We start from the raw sequence: 17,110 nt of genomic DNA on the forward strand, positions 1-17,110 counted from the left end.
TATACATTTAAATATAAATGATCTGGAAGAAAACACAAAATCATCACAGATAAAGTTTGTGTTTGTCACAAAAATGTGGGTAATGGTAAATAATGAAGATGATAGATTGACACAAAGCAATCTGGATTGTTTAGCAAACTAGATACAACCAAACAGTATGCATTTTCATACTGCAAAATGTAAACACATACATATAGGAACAAGGGATGTAGGCCATACTTATAGGATGGGGGACTCTATCCTGAGAAGTAGGGACTCTGAAAAATATTTGGGAGTTGTGGTTAATCAGCTGAACATGAATTCTCAGTGACTCTGTGGCCAAAAGAGCTACTGTAATCCTGGGATGCATGAACAGGGGAATCTCTAGAAGTGGAGTGGTTATTTTACCTGTGGATTTTGCACTGGTGTGGCCACTGCTGGAATACTATGTCCAGTTCTGGTGCCCACCATTCAAAAAGGATGTTGATAAATTGGAGAGGGTTCAGAGAAGAGCCACGAGAATGGTTAAAAGATTAGAAAAATGCCTTATAATGATGCAAGATGCTAGATCTATTTAGCTTAGCAAAGAGTAAGTTAAGATCTGGTCATCTGTCATCTGCAGCTAGTCTCTGGAGATTTGATCACAATCTGGAAATATCTATGTGGAACTCAAATATTTAATAATGGGCTCCTCAATCTAGCAGAGAAAGATACAGCACAATTCAATGGCTGGAAGTTGAAGTGAAACAAATGCAGCCTGGAGCTCAGGCATGCATTTTTGACAATGAGGTTAATTAACCACTGGCACAATTTATTGCACGTTGTGATGATTTCCTCATCACTGGCCATCAAAATTGGCTGTTTTATTAAACGCTATTATCTGTGCATTATTTTGTACCTGTGTTCTACAAGAGATCAGAGTGGATTATCACAATCGTCCCTTCTGGCCATGTAATCTATGAAACACTGAAATCTGCTGCTACTGCTGGTGAGTAGCAGCTGTCTCTGGATTGCCTCCCTTTTAAAAGCTCTACCTGGAAGTGCTCTGAGAGAGAAGTAAAATATTTATTATGGTAGTGCCACTAGTGTGTCTTGGCAGCTCTTTGTGGAACATTTTTCTTTGGAGTCTGCACTGAGGTGAAATTGGGGAGGAGTACTCTTCCTAGGCCCCTGCAGGGTGTAATCCTTGGCTATGTCTACACTCGCAGCTTCTTGTGTCAGAAGTATGCAAATGAGGCTAAGCGTGGAATATTGCCGAGTCTCATTTGCATAACTAATTAACCGCCATTTTTGCAGAAGAGGCTCTTGCACCAGAAGGAGCTGTCTACACTGCCCCTTCTTGCGCAAGAAAAACCCTTTTGCGTAATGCCATTATTCCTGAAAAGAATTGGCGTAACGGCATTGCACAGGAGGGTTTTTCTTGCGCAAGAAGGGACAGTGTAGACAGCTCCTTCCGGCGCAAGAGCTTCTTCTGCAAAAATGGCAGTTCATTAGGTATGCAAATGAGGCTTGGCGATATTCCACATTTAGCCTCATTTGCATACTTCTGACACAAGAAACCGCAAGTGTAGACATAGCCCTTGTGGGCCTAAAGGGCCAGAAGCTTCTTGCACCCTCTCACTTGAGCATCCACTCAGAGCCCACTGTATAAAAACTATGTAAAGGACACATTCTACCCTCAATCCTTATACAAAGCTGCCTCTGACATCAGTGAGTTCTGGTGTGTGGGGGAATCAGAGTTTATGCTAAACTTGTAGCCATGGTACCAACCCCCTCTTCAAAATGTAACATGGACCTCCCATAGAATATGCCTGATGCCCCTTCCTGTAACTTGTCACCCTGAGGGTACTAACGCCCTTCAGAATGAAACCAGGTTCTCTCAGTCCTAGCTACACTCTGGGGATTCTAGAATAATCAATTTACAGTAGGGTGACCTGTTGGGCAAGATCAAAAGAGCCTATGGCCTCTAGATGTAGATGGTGGAGACCTGTTATCCACAGTTGTGCCCTAGGAAAGAGATGTATGAGTGAGTGCCCCAAGATGCTCTGTTGCTTGCAGTAATGCAGCAACAGGATATTGGATTTGTGAAGTGTGACTGTGTATTCAGGTGGAAGTTTGTGCAGCCATATATATACCTCCTCGTTCAGACTTAATTGACTTCCTGGTAGATGGGGAGTGAAAGGAAATTGGTGTCCATCACTGAGCATTGCATCTTAAATGTAGCAACTAAGAGTAAAAGTAAGGAACATATTGTACCTAATTAAGGAACAGACACTAACAGAAAGGCACCAATCCAGAAAACAAGGAACAGTTGGTCACGCTAACTCTTGGCTAAATGCTATTTTGATGTCACAATTTATAGCATCTGAGACATACTCTTGGCTGGTAAAATTACATCCAAACTCTTTGCCTTTAACAACTCATTCTCCAAGTCTAGTAGTGTTAGATGTGTCAATTAGCATGGAACAGAAGCAAAAAGAAAACAAGTAACTGGCAAATTTGCTTGTTCCCTCTGCCAATGCTGCTTGCTACCAAAGGATTCCAATTAAATATTCAGTGTTTACAAAGAACAGATACTTAACCCTAAGGGTATGTCTACACTACAAAGTTAGTTCGAACTAATGGACGTTAGTTCGAACTAACTTTCATAGGCGCTACACTAGTGCTCCGTTAGTTCGAATTTAATTCGAACTAACGGAGCGCTTAGTTCGAACTAGGTAATCCTCATTCCACGAGGATTAAGCCTAGTTCTAATTTACTATTTCGAATTAAGGGCTGTGTAGACCCTTAATTCGAACTAGTGGGAGGCTAGCCCTCCCCAGGTTTCCCTGGTGGCCACTCTGGCCAACACCAGGGAAACTCGTCTGCCCCCCTCCCGGCCCCAGACCTCTTAAAGGGGCACAGGCTGGCTACGGTGCCCGTGCCAGGTGCAAGCCTGCCAGCACCCAGCCAGCAGACCCTGCACCTGGCATGGATCGAGCCACCCACCCGATGCCCCCCTCTTCCCGGGACCAGGCTGGCGGCTCCTGGGAGCTTGCCCGGGACCACGAGAGGCGGGCACCCGCCTGGGCTAGTGCAGACATCGTGGACCTCGTCCACGAACTCCACACTAGGCACAGGAAAGTGGCCGGATTGGGCAGGAGAGCTGCCAGCCTGGCCACCCAGGAGCAGGTGTGCATGAAAATCAAGGGGGTCCACTGAGACCCCCGACCCTGAGCCCTGAGCTTAGAATGGCCGTCCTGAGTCAGACCAAAGGTCCATCTAGCCCAGTAGCCTGTCTGCCGACAGCGGCCAACCCTAGGGACCCTGGAGGGGATGGACCAAAGACAGTGACCAAGCCATTTGTCTCGTGCCATCCCTCTCCAGCCTTCCACAAACCTTGGGCAGGGACACCACTCCTACCCCCTGGCTAATACCACTCCATAGACCCAACCTCCATGACTTGATCTCACTTCCCTTTAAACTCTGTTCTAGTTGTAGCCTTCACAGCCTCCTGCAGCAAGGAGTTCCACAGGTTGACTCTTTGCTTTGTGAAGAACAACTTTCTGTTACTAGTTTGAAGCCTGCTACCCGTTCCTTTCCTTTGGTGTCCTCTAGTCCTTCTTTATGGGAACTAATGAAGAACTTTTCTGTATGCACCCTCTCCACCCAACTCCTGCTTTTAGAGACCTCTATCCTGTCCCCACTCGGTCTCCTCTTGTCTAAGCTGAAAAGTCCCAGTCTCTTTAGCCTCTCTTCATATGGGACCTGTTCCCAACCCCTGATCATTTTAGTTGCCCTCCCCTCTCCCAGCCTCTCTCTTCCCCTCTCCCACCTCCTTTTCCCAGTCTCCCCCAGTTTTGTTCAATAAAGACAAATTCCATTTTTGAACACAATTGTCCTTTATTTTGTACATCAAGAAAAGGGGCTAGGGAAGGGTAAGTGGAAGGAGGTGAGGGAGGAATGGGGCACGAGCCCCCGATGGGGAGGACTGGGCTGGCTCTGCGGGCTTCTGGGGGTGGAAGCTCTCCTGCACCCCCCCCCCAATTGCCCCCTCTCCCCAGATGGCAGCCTGCGGCAAGTGCAGCCGGGCTGATGGCCGAGTGCTGTGATGTGCCCAGTGTGGGAAGTCCGGGCAATCCAAGCCAGGACTGCTTTGCAAGCGGGGCACCCCTGAGAACTGTCTGTCCGGGGTGGGGGTCGGGACCCTTTAAGCACAGCCCTCGGCTAGCCTGAGGCAGCATCTCCACGCTCTAAGTCCTCCTCCGATGCCCTGCCGGCACTGCTTCCGGCCATCCTTAAGCCTGGTTCAGGGTCCACTTAATGTGGACATTGTAGTTCGAATTAGCAAAACGCTAATTCGAACTAGTTTTTTAGTCTAGATCCGTTAGTTCGAATTAGCTTAGTTCAAATTAACTAATTCAAACTAAATTAGAGAGAAATATATGCTGTTTTAGGCAATGTGAAGATGATCAGGTGTATTTTTCTATTTTATCTTCAGAGCTGGTAAGGACCTTTTTGGTTCTCTCTCTATATATATTCTTACTGGGGTAGACCTCATCCATTCCCAAAGTAAGTTGCAATTCTGAGACAAATCTGAACACCTCTCCTCTTCCTAATTTTTTGTCTTGTCAAGGTTCTTTTAGTCTCTGTTATACAACACCAGAGGATCCTTTTTTACCAAATGGCATGAACAAATGCATTCAATTTTATATAAAGGCATACCTATTATCAAGCAAAATATAGGCCCTATGATTACTTTTATATCTGTTACTCACTGTTTAAAATGTCATGGAAAATATTTAGGTATCTTACTTCTCATGAATAGAAAGGGCTAATAGCTTGCAAAGGACCTATACTTATATAATAAGTCCAGTGCATTAACCAGGTCATTGTATTATCATCTAACAAAGGACATTGAAATCCCTATTGGATATCATCTCTATCCAGTTACTGTCTACATCCAATTCCCTTACTCCACCACTACTGTATTCAGCAATTATCAGTGAACAGCAACAGAAGGAAGCAGTACAAAATTTTCATACTCCCTGATTCAAAATATCTTGGGTTGTGGGGTTTTAAATTTTTGCCACAAAATAGGGATTACCTTCATGGGACTGGATTATGTTTACAATATAGAGATTTTGCAGGCATTGACAATCACAAAAGCTATTTCTCACCTCATACTCCTCTGCCAAGAATATTTTCTCCTAGATAATGCATGTCATCAGTCATTAGAATTCAACTGTTAGTGGTTTTCCAGTCACGGCTCCCCCTCAAAACCATGAAACATTTATTACTATCATAACTACTGCATATGGGCCTGGTTTTTAAATCCTTGGATCCAAGCTTGATATCTCTATTGGTTCTGGGATAAATCCCAAACCAGATGAGGCCTATTTTCTGAATCCAGCTCAGATTCAGATTAAGATGGCGATGTAGAAACTGTAGAAACCATTTCATATTTAGCTAGAAGCCACATCATATAACAGAAGCCATTTAAGTTTCTTGCTTCTGCACGTACACTAGAAAGTTAACTGACCTTCACCAATGTGAGAGAGGCCAGGAGGATGGGCTGTTGGAATGTGTTAATGAACTATTTTGAGCTGAAGCTCAAACTCCCTAAAAAACCTGTTTCTTTCTGTGCTGATATTAATTTCTCTTTGAAGTTTGTTTTGATGGAATGCCCTGGCATCAGGCTTGTTTGGTTAAGGGTATAAAATACTAGGATTGATTGTATTAGCAAGCCTTACTGGGCCCGGCTCTGTTGGGACCACGTTTGGCTCACTTGGCTTTACTGATCAATAAAGCTGTTTGTTTAGCCGCCTAAAACTGAGTGAAGCCTTTGCTTCGACAGTGACAATTTCATTAAAATGGCTGATCGTAGGAAATTTAATCTTGAACTCAAATGTCACAAGCCCAAACCTCAAACTTGAGTCTAAAATTATTATAGATCAAAACACTGTCTCTTTGGCCTACCTCTAAGATGAACTCTCCTTTAGTATTTACCTACATAAACATATATAATAGTAGTATTTCACTAGAGGCCTATTATTTTGGAATATAATTTGCCTTGCCCAGGAACAACTGATCTTCAGCTAAAAGGCCAGAGGCTCTGAAGATAAAAGCAAATATTATTATCTTTGAATGTATAAATGGATTTGTCTTGGATACCAAGTGAAAATTCTAATAGACTTCATTAGAACCTCTTAGTAGATCTTTTGGTGTCTACATGTCTCTGTACCTTTCTAGTGAATAAACAGCATTATTATATGCATTTATAGTAACATCTAAGGGCTCAATGAGGATTGGAGATGTGGGGGACAGAGAGGGGGGAAATGGGGTGTTTTATTAGGCACTGTAAAAACATATTGAAAAACAGCATCCCTTCCCCATCCCCCCCCAAAAAAGCTCACAGCTTCACTACCTATGGCATACAAATTAGCTCAACAAGCAATAGGAGGAGCAAGAGGACAAGAGCTGTCCTAAAAGATTATGTGGTTTCCTGACTAGGCAAGAATTTTGATGATGATGAATTGATAAATTTGTTTTTCTCAATCCATTCTTGATACAAATTATGCCTGTTTACATTGGATGTGGAGAGAAGGGGCTGTGTGGTCTTTATGTGGTGATTTATGTGGTGAAGGAAAGAAGTTTCAGAGGGGTAGCCATGTTAGTCTGTAATTGAAAAAACTTTAAAAAAAACAGTGAATAGTCCTGCAGCATTTTACAGAGATTAACAAACAACAAGGATGGTATCATGAGCTTTCGTGGGCACAACCCACTTCTTCAAATGAATCTCCTTCAGATGAAGGAGAGAAGTGATGGTAATTATGGGAGTTGATCCTTTAAGGAACCCTAGACTACGAGACCTATTGCATTGCTCCAGAACTTAGTTGCGAATTGGAAACAACTGACATTTTTTCAGGCTGAATTTCCATTAGGGTCTGTCTCACTATTTGGCAATGAATGTCACAGCATGTTCCATCTCCAGCAGTTGGAGGAGTGGTTGCCTGCCTAATATCGCAGTCTGAAGTACTGACCAGATTAAGTACCTGAGGCTATGTCTACACTTGCGGCTTCTTGTGCAAGAAATATGCAAATGAGGCTAAGCGTGGAATATTGCTGAGCCTCATTTGCATAACTAATGAACCACCATTTTTTCGGAAGAGGCTCTTGTGCCAGAGGGAGCGTCTACACTGCCCCTTCTTGCGCAAGAAAAACCCTCTTGCACAAGGCTGTTATTCCTGAAAATAATCATCTTAGCGGCATCTTGTTAGTCTTTAAAGTGCTACATTGTCCTGCATTTTGCTTCAGCTCCCCCAGACTAACACGGCTACATCTCTATCACTGTGCAAGAGGGGTTTTCTTGCGCAAGAAGGGGCAGTGTAGACAGCTCCTTCTGGCGCAAGAGCCTCGTCTGCAAAAATGGCAATTCATTAGGTATGCAAATGAGGCTCGGTGATATTCCATGCTTAGCCTCATTTGCATATTTCTCGTGCAAGAAGCCGCGAGTGTAATCATAGCCTGAGGGAGCAGCCTGCTGGTCTGTGGAGCTCTGCTAGAAAATTTAGCAGGCATCTTGGCATATATTGATTGCTATGTCCCCATTGGATCCAGCACCAATGTTATGCCCTGAACTTGCCTATTTTCAAGAACATTTTTAATAATCTTTTGCACTGAATTTATAGGATCATTGAGTGCAACCTCTAACCTTTTTATTGCCGTGCTTAGCTCAGCTAGCTGCCCAGAGAACACTGAACTAATAATGAAACAGCACAAAGTTCCTTTATTCTACCCAACAAAGGATCCTCCTGTAGCTTGCCTGTAAGTGTGGGTGTAACTAACTAGACAATGAGCAGATGACCTAGAAATCAGTGGTTACTATACAAAAAGCAATGAGGAGGCGAGAGACCGAACTGTATTATAACAGGGATGAGCTTTTGTTCTTTGTCGGGTCTCTTAAATTGTAAATTAAGGGCTCGTTAAAGTACAACCCACAGTTGGGGGTCATGCAGGTATTCACTGCTCCAGCAGGAGCTCCAAGAAGGCCAGGGCCAGATGCTTCCCTGCATTAGTCCTGGGATTGATTGTACTTATGCTGTTCTGGGTCTGAACTAGCCCCCAGCACAGGTTTGAAATTGCGCCTGAGGCTTCCCATGTCTTGATGTGTTGGAAGTAGGTGTGTGCTGGGAATGCATCCGCACCCCCTGGCTTGAAATGGTTTTCATTATATACAGAGTTTACCATTTTTAATTCATAGCTTCTCTGCTCTGTTACGCATATTGTTCCAGCCCTTCTGCCTATGGCCCTTAAAGAGTTTTTTTGCACTAGTGAACAGCCGTGGCACAGATACAAATCACTCCCATTCAACCTGCCTTAGAATGTGCTCTGCACTGAGGTCTGCAGGGTAGCATTGGGCAAGGGTGGCAGGTGATAGCCCAGCTGAGGAAGGCAAGTCCCAGCCCCACCCCACCTCTTCTGCCTGAGGCCCACCCCTGGAGCCAAGCCCCACTCACCTCCAGCCCAATCCTTGGCCATATGGAAGGCTGAGGCTGCTACACCATGGCCCCACCCCGGTCTTTCCCAGCAGCTGGGATAAGCTGGGCTGCTGTGCTACAGCCCCAGCCTTCAGGGGGCCAGCATACAGGCAGTTTTGGGAAGGCTGTGCCTTCCCTTGCCTACATTACTGACCACCCATAGGGTTGGCTGCTGGGTGCACAGCTGATGAAGGTTATGATGGGGAATCCTACTGTCAGCAGTATCTTCCCAGGGAGGATTTTCTAGCTGGCACAAAGAGGCTGCAATGCAGAGGCAAATACCTCCCGTTGTGTCTCATGGGCTCACAAGAGAGACTGTAATCACAACATCCCTTAAGGGGGTGCAGTGAGTGCTCCTATTCTCATCCAGCCATAGCACTGACTTCTCCTTGCCTCTTTTGAGTAGCTAGCACTGGCCTTTCCGTTCAAGAGATCATAAGAATTGCAGTAACTGCCATCCCCTTACATCCTTCTCAGGGGCTGGCCGCAATCCACCCTTTTTCCTTTATTACTTTAAAGCAGTATCCTGTTAAATAGGAATAAGTGAATAAGACAGGTGGCTGCATCACAAAAATACCCTAGAGTAATTGGTAGGCTGGCTGACAGCCTCTGCAGAAAGCCTAAGGACAGAGTGGGTATGGAGCATTAAATACCTTCTCAGCTCGGGGCTGGTCCCTCTAGCTTAGGCACGACAGAGAGAGCAGGTGGAAGCTTCCACTGATATTGATTGCATTCTGTTTGTCCTATAGGCAGAGAATTTCATTTACTTCTGCACTGGCACTTTGCAATGCTGTAACTTTCAGGCTCAGAGGTGTGAAAAAACACCCCCCCTCATGTCAAGCTACAGAGCTGGAAAGCATCCTCAGTGTGAACCCTCATGGAGGTAGTTTACATAGAGTGCTGGGAGAGGTCATGCCATGGCCATGCTTTCAGTTTAAAGTGCTACCATGGCTGCACTTTAAACTTTTAGGTATAGACAAAGCCCATTTCATATCCCACAGCTTTATGGGGGCTCTGTATTTCACAGAGCGCCACTGCGACAAAAATGTAGAGCTGAGGCCAACCACCCTTATTCATGTGAGTAATTCTGACTGAAGTAAATCCTATTGCCTTCTCTAGCATGAGAGATGAGACAAACTAACGAATGAGGCTTTTAGAGCTCATTCCTCTTTCCTTGCAATGGATGATTTCTTCCTTTCTCATCTTCATCGGGTCACTGCCTTGTCACTGGGCTCCATAATGTGCTTCTAATTACTGATACCATACACAAGCTTTCCTCTCCAGAGTGAGACCCCGGCCCATTCTGAAGTGCTGCTCCATACTCCTCTCAGCAATAAGCACTGATGCCTGATTTCATACAGCTTACAGCTTTATTTTGCTCATCTCACGACTCTCCAAGCAGACCTTCCAAAGGGCTGATTCATGTTCTGCATTGGCTGCCAGCTAAATAACATGCCTATCTCATCGGTGACATGTCCGTGAAATGAGGGGTTGGGAGGGAGGAGTTGGTCGTGTTATAAGGAAAATGGATTGTTGCTGCTTTTGCTAGTGAGTACGTGTCTTATGAGAGCATGGGTGGTTGTTATCAATATAGATTACTAGCACAATTACCTGGTGTTGCTCAGGTTCTTAAAGGAGGAGCTCAGGGCAAGGGGCTCTGTGTGTGTGTGTGTGTGTGTGTGTGTGTGTGTGTGTGTGTGTGTGTGTACGGAAGAGGACGGGGAACTGGGGCATCCCCCATCCCCCAAGATTCATCCCCCAAGATTCATACCAGGGCTGCTTGCTCTTCCACTTCCTGTCCTGTCAGGGAGTGAGATGAAAGTGCACAGCTCGTCTGCTCTCTGCCTTCCCCAGCCAGAGTGAGGAATGCAGCAAACTGCACTTGCTCCCTGATGAACGGGAATAGCCAGCAATGACCTCATAGAAATGTGAGGTGGGAAACTTCAGCCTTCACCGCCTTCCCTAAAGGGCGCCTGTATGAGGCTGGGAGCAGGGGCAGTCCTCGGGGGGAGTCTCCAGCCAGCCCCTCTCACCTGCCTGATGATTCTGTCTCTTTTCTTTATGGTTTTATGAGAAGCAATCCCATGCTAGGCATATTCCATTTTCCTGGTGCAACCAAACCCTGACCTTGCTTTAAGTTCTGACAAGAGGAAGCTGCCTACCATATTTGGTGGTCCTAGCTCTAATAGTTTAGGAGGAGATTTTGATTAAACAGACAGACAGACAGACAAACTCAAATATGTACTAGATCATTGTATTAGATATGTTAACATTGCAGAGTTTATATTAGTGCTAAGCTTTTCTACAAGGAGTAGATTATTTTTATTTTATTTATAGTTTTTGAGGCATAGGTTAAGGGTGGGAACTTTGTATTATGGTTTTGATTTAGCTTTGTTTTGTTTTTGTTTTTTGTAATTAATTGCATTGAAGCATAGACGACTGTTTTATTTTTAGATAGGTTAGGGATGGGGCTTGAGCTAAAACATGTTTTAATTGGCTTATTGTTTTTTGTTTTGTGATTTGGTTGGTTTAAAAAAACATTTTTAATAAAATTTTGGAAAGATTATTTTTAGAAATTATTTTAAAATGGTTATTTCTGGAGTCTGGGTGTTAGAGGAATGCTTTGTTGTTAATTTAAGTTAGTTTATTTGTTGTGAACATAATAGTTTTTGAGAGCTTATTTTAAATTTTTGTTCTGAATTTTTTGTAATTTTGTTTAGGAGTTTTAAATTTGGTTTGGGTATAAATTAAAATATTTATGTAGGAATTTATATTGCTTCAGGTGTTTTGATTATAAGATAAATAGTAGGGGTATTAGATTTATACACAGGAGCTGTGTTGACATTGGCAAGATTTTGCGCAAAAGTGGCCGCTTTTGTGCAAAAACTTGCTGACTGTCTACACTGGCCATGAGTTCTTGTGCAAGAACACTGACATTCTAATGTATGCAATCAGGGCTTCTTGCGCAAGGACTATGACGCTCCCACTCAGGAATAAGCCCGCTTGCGCAACTGTTCTTGCACAAGAGGCCAGTGTAGACAGGCAACATGAATTTCTTGCGCAAGAAAGCCTGATGGTTAAAATGGCCATCAGAGCTTTCTTGTGCAAGAGAGCATCCACACTGGCATGGATGCTTTTGCACAAAAGCATCTCTTGCACAAAAGCACATACCAGTGTAGAAGCTCTCTTGCGCAAATACTCTAACGCAAAAAATCTTGCATTAAAAGTATTTGCACAAAATTATGCCAATGTAGACGTAGCCCTCAAGTTTTGGAAAGTGAATTTATAACTGTTTTGACATAAAAGGATTGTAAATAAAGTATTGGTTAAATTAAAAATAAAAATTATTAGGATTTTTGTAATACACATATTAATATAAATGTTCATGTTTGTGTCTAATTTGAAGGTATGGGTACCATGGGAAATTGGACCAGTTAACATTAGTTTTGATCTTCAACTAATTTAGAAAGTTCCTTTACTGAATAGCTGGCCAGCCATTTATATTCCATAGCTCTCCCAGTCTTTAAACCTCTCTGGTTAGTGATTTGAGTTAAGATCTGGATTATTTGCAATGAGTTTCATTGGCAAGGGAAAAGAACTCCTTTTAGATCATATCTCTACATAAGAGTTATGTTGATGACCATAAGTCTCTTTTCACAACATCAATGAAACACATCCCCATAATGCTCATTGTATCGGCTGAACCTGTCCACAGTCATTGCTGTTGAATCAACAGACTTGTCACATCATTAATAGCTATCCCACTAAGCAATTCGCCACTGTCACCTTCTGCCACTGGGAGTTCTGGGAACTGATCATGGTGCATCGTGGGGACTGATGCAGTTCTTTCTTTCCCATCACTCCATGGGCTTCCTACTTTCATGCCATTTTTTCTACCGCTCTTGTAAATTGTGCACCCCCTCATCTCTAACAGCATAGATCCTGAGCTGTTGACCATTCTAGTAATGAGCATTATGAACACAAAGCAGCTGGTCTTGCAGTATTTCATGAGCTGTGAAAGACAGACCATGAATTGGTGAAGGCTGCTCTGCTGTCTGCCATGGAAACAAATAATTGATGATTGCTGTTGATGTTCATGGACCAGCTTCCTATGGTGGACTGTTGGTACTGGGCTCGGAAAACAAGGACTGATTGGTGGAATTGCAATGTGGTGCATGTATGCAATGACTAGCGGTGGCTGCAGAATTTTCGGATGCACAAATCTACTTTCCTGGAATTCTGTGCAGAGCTTACCCTAGCACTGCGGTACAAGGGTGCCAGACTGAGAGCTGGCCTTGCTGTGGAAAAGTAAATGATAATTGATGGCCACCACCTCCTCATCAGGGATGAGTCCATTGGCCGTTGCTTCCAGTCCCCCCAGAGTACCACAGGGCTCTTGGTGGCGGAGGTGGGGTTGCCTCTGAGGATGGTATTCAACTCCTTATAGAAGCAGCATTGTCTTTGGCCTCCCTTGCCTTCTACTATGACTGCATCAGTTCCTTGATTTTTAGCCCTGCACTCCTGCATGTCCTTTTCGTGCCCCTTCTCCGGCAAGCCACTAGCAATTAGCTGTAGGTGTGGAAATTCTTAGAGCTGATTTGAAGCTGCAACTGCACAGCCTCCTCCCCTCATAGACCCAGCAGATCCAATAGCTCCGACATGCTGCACATGGGAGCGCATCTGCTGCACAGAGCCAGTCTGGTCAGCTGGGAAGACACTGTGTGAACTGGGTACACCAAGTGAAGAGGAAAAGGAATTTCAAAATGTCTCAGGCTTTTAAATGGGGGAGAGACACATCCCTTTGTGCCTTCAGGGCAGCAGAGTTCCAATGGCTGACCAGAGCATTGTGGGATACCTCCTGGAGGCCAATTAGGGTGACAACCAAATGAGGTGTCTCCACTGTGGCTGTGTCATAGTAACTACGTTTCAAAAAGCTCTGTGCTGCTCATCTCTACATAACGAGAGAATGATGTCAGCAGGAGAAGCATGGGCAGTGGGTATGCTAGGCCTGGGAAAGCATTGCCTTCCCAAACCACCAGCCTAGCCCCACTCATACTCCACCCAGAATGCCTACTGGGAGCAAAGAGGCTGGGGCCACATGCCCTGATCCCTCCCTGTGCTCTGGGGTCAGGGAAGTTGGGGCCGTGCACCACCCACCGCCCCATGATGCTGGGGGAGGGGCCTGGGCAGAAGGGTGGGGCTGAAGATGGGGTTGGGGGCTTGCCTCCCCCAGTCCTACCTTCACCCACCACCCATGAGGAGACGCATTTCAGTGGTAGAGCTCTGCTGTTCAACTGATAAAACTGTGTAGTGGAGACAAGGCATCTAGTTCTATACCAAACCTACAGAGTGGCCTTTGCTAAATTATGTGTATAAGTACCTGGAAGGTTCACATTTTGTTATTAATCTGTGGTAGCCTAGTGATATGTATGCTGCCTCAATTTTCTCTGCAATAAAGACCCAGTGTCTGACTGGGCTGGAACACACCCAGTCCACTACTGATTTGAGCTGGCTCTCTGGATAGTACCATCAAATATTTGAAGCAGCCAGTCTGCCCTGTTTAATGATGTCCATAAAATCTGTATTAACTTTTTTCTTCTTCTTCTTCCATATGAATTCTAACATCCTCCATATTCCTGCTAAGATCATGGAAAGATTTTGTAACAAGAAAAACACCCTTGGCAAAATGTTCATTTTTACTGTGACTGTTCTTGCCAACCAAGAAATTGCATACTTCCACCAGCACTTAAGATCTTTTTTTCATTTGCTGAAGTAGTAGTCTGACAGTTAAATCATAGAACTCTTTTAGGTTTTTGAGACTTGAATGCCCAGGTAGCTTATAAAATTTGTTGCTGTCTGTACCCAGTATTTTCTGGAGGGATGACTTCACAGAGACTGACAAATTTGCTTTCCCAAAATCCTTCAATACTATTTTTAGGGAAATAGTTGGTTTTAGATATATATTTAGATAGTAGTAGCAACAATATTACATCTGCTTATTACACTATTTTCTGATGTGTTCCTTCAAGTTTTATTTCTGTGAATCATTCATTTTTTCTTACCCTGTGTGAAAGGCTCCATAACCAGCCCAAACGGTAAAGGAGAATGAGTATAATGCCTGCAGACCCCAAGTCATCTGTGGGCGGAACTGAACCTGAGACTTCTACAGCTTAGTGCATGAACCTCTACTGCATGAACTAATTAACTCACACAGCTGCGCTTGTGCTGGTGTAAAGAACAGTGATCCATTTAAAGAACTGGGAAACATAGTTAATATGTGACAGAACTTGCACAAGAAAGCTCCACTTTATTGAATCTCAAAAGGTTTCTCTGTTAAGTGGTGATAAAAAAAAATAATGGTGTTTTTAATCTGGTATTATGGATAATTCCGAGTACTCCCCAAATATTGTCTGACAATTGTCTATTCTTAATTAATTGTGTGAGCTAGATTTATATAAACTGAGAGCATGAACTGCAATAGGCTAGCTAGTATTTTTGCTAAAATCTTTGTCATGATTCAGCAATGTAAGTCTACTGAAAGCAATCCTTTTCATGCCCATAATTTGATGTATCTCAGTTTCTTAGTCTGAGAGTAGATTTAACAAAAAAATCTGCTAGGACTTTTTTCCCCTTTTGATGACTTTAGTTTGCTCTTTGACATTCAGAGATGGTACTTTAGAAGTAGACCTGGTGGAATTCATTTTTTTAATGTTGATGGATATTATTTAAGCATTTTTAGCTATTTAAATTCTCATGGCTACAGGAAATTGGTGGGGCTCAGCCAATAGTTATTTAATCACAGACATTGTGATTCAAAACATTAAAGCTTCATAACCATTTTAAAAATTGTCAATATCATGTCTCAAAACATACAAAGTAAATATCTTTAAATCAAGCTCAAGCAGCATTTGCTTACTTTGCCTACCTGTAAATGCCAATTATCACAATGTAAATAATTTTATGGGTTTGGAGGGGACTGCAAAATTGATATTTACTGCTGAAAATCATATCCTTCCAGATATTGGAAGAGATACTGAGAATAATTACATATTTGATTGACAAATTCTACATTATTGTGATTCTTACATTGTGTGAGGGCAGGAACCCGGTGTATCCCATGTCTGCCTTATTTCTAATTATGCTGCATTTCTGAATAAGGCTTAGTTTCTGTTTGTCTGCTTCCATATTGATATATTGTAGTGATTTCCCTCCAGCCCTCATACCTTCTTCCCCTTTCTGGCAGCTGCTTTCCCTTGGTTTAAATCCAAAAATTAAATATCAAGGTTGCACATAAATCAGTCCCTAAACTCCCATACTGTCCTCATGAACACTGGCAATCCAAAGGAGGAACATTTCCCACCTAGAGAACCTCAAACCTCACAATAAGAATGGCCATATTGGATCAGACCAAAAGTCCATCTAGCACAGTATCCTGTCTGCTGGCTGTGGCTAATGCCAAATGCCCCAGAAGGAGTGTTGTTCCTGGACTGTGGAAAATATAGAAAATAAGGAATATATTCTAAAGGATATTTGGTTACTTTAAAAAAAATAAAAATTAAATGACTTGTAGTTCCTGGAAACAATATGGATAATAGCCTTAGATTTATCTGGAACAATGTCTACACTGCAGAGTATCCCTGTATTGCCAAGAGGCAATGGTTCTTCCCTTAAGGGATTTGGAGGCAATAAGCACACAAATTGGGTGAAGGCTTAAAGATTTTACTAAGCAAATATGAAGGTAAAATACAATGCTTAAGATTAGAGCAAAATATAATGAAGTAAATCTTAGAATAAAATACAATACTTATTAAGCCTAAACAGATCTCAGAATAAAATGCAATGCCTATTAAGAAAGTACAATGCTTATTAAGCCTAAGCAAACCTCAGAATAAAATGCAATGCCTATGTCCCTTCTGCTGCTGGGAACCCCCTGAAGGAGGACAGCAGACAGACCCCCGTGGCCAGTGCATAGCACCTTCTGCAGCTTTGGTCTACGCCGAGGTTCCAATGTTAGGAATATTCCCGGCCTTTATATACTATTGGATTTACAGTAATCACACCTGTTGTTTTGAGAACCTAACAAGATCATTGATACATTGCATATTTTCCCACATCCAATAATTAACTTGTTGATACTTTGCATATTTTCCCAGGCCAAATAATTAGCATTATCAGGTGGGAAACATTCAGCAAAGATAGCTATGTGATCTTCTCAAGTGTTCCTGCACTCCTGTACAAGGTGCATGGCCTTGGGACCCATCCCAGAACTTGTTGAAAGTCAACAGTGCATTCCTACACTGTACCATCTTGAACAAACAGCTCACTCTTAGAGAACAACAAAAGAATAATAAGAAGCAAAGAGCACAAATGGCTGCCTAGAGCATCCAGGCCTGACAGGAGATGCAGGCATAAAAGGAATGATTGTGGTACATCGCCTAATTTCCTCGACCTAACAATCGTCTTCTGCATTTCCACTACAATCCTGAAATAGCTATTCTGCATCTATTGAAGCAGCCCGTTATTTCGAAATAGATTTCAAAATAATGGGAGGCTTATTTCAAGATCCTGATATCCCTTGTTCCACGAGGGTTAAGGGGCATTTTGGAATAGTG

General features: G+C 43.1%; 1 long non-coding RNA gene across 1 annotated transcript in view; it reads left to right on the top strand.

Annotated features, from left to right (window-relative positions):
* The window catches only part of LOC142821382 (uncharacterized), a 55,060-nt gene that overhangs the window by 8,771 nt on the left and 29,179 nt on the right, over positions 1-17,110 (top strand). The gene's annotated exons all lie outside the window — the stretch shown is intronic.

The sequence above is a fragment of the Pelodiscus sinensis genome, chromosome 1 (assembly GCF_052426305.1).
Source record: "Pelodiscus sinensis isolate ZL-2025 chromosome 1, ASM5242630v1, whole genome shotgun sequence".
Taxonomy (NCBI): Eukaryota; Metazoa; Chordata; order Testudines; family Trionychidae; genus Pelodiscus; species Pelodiscus sinensis.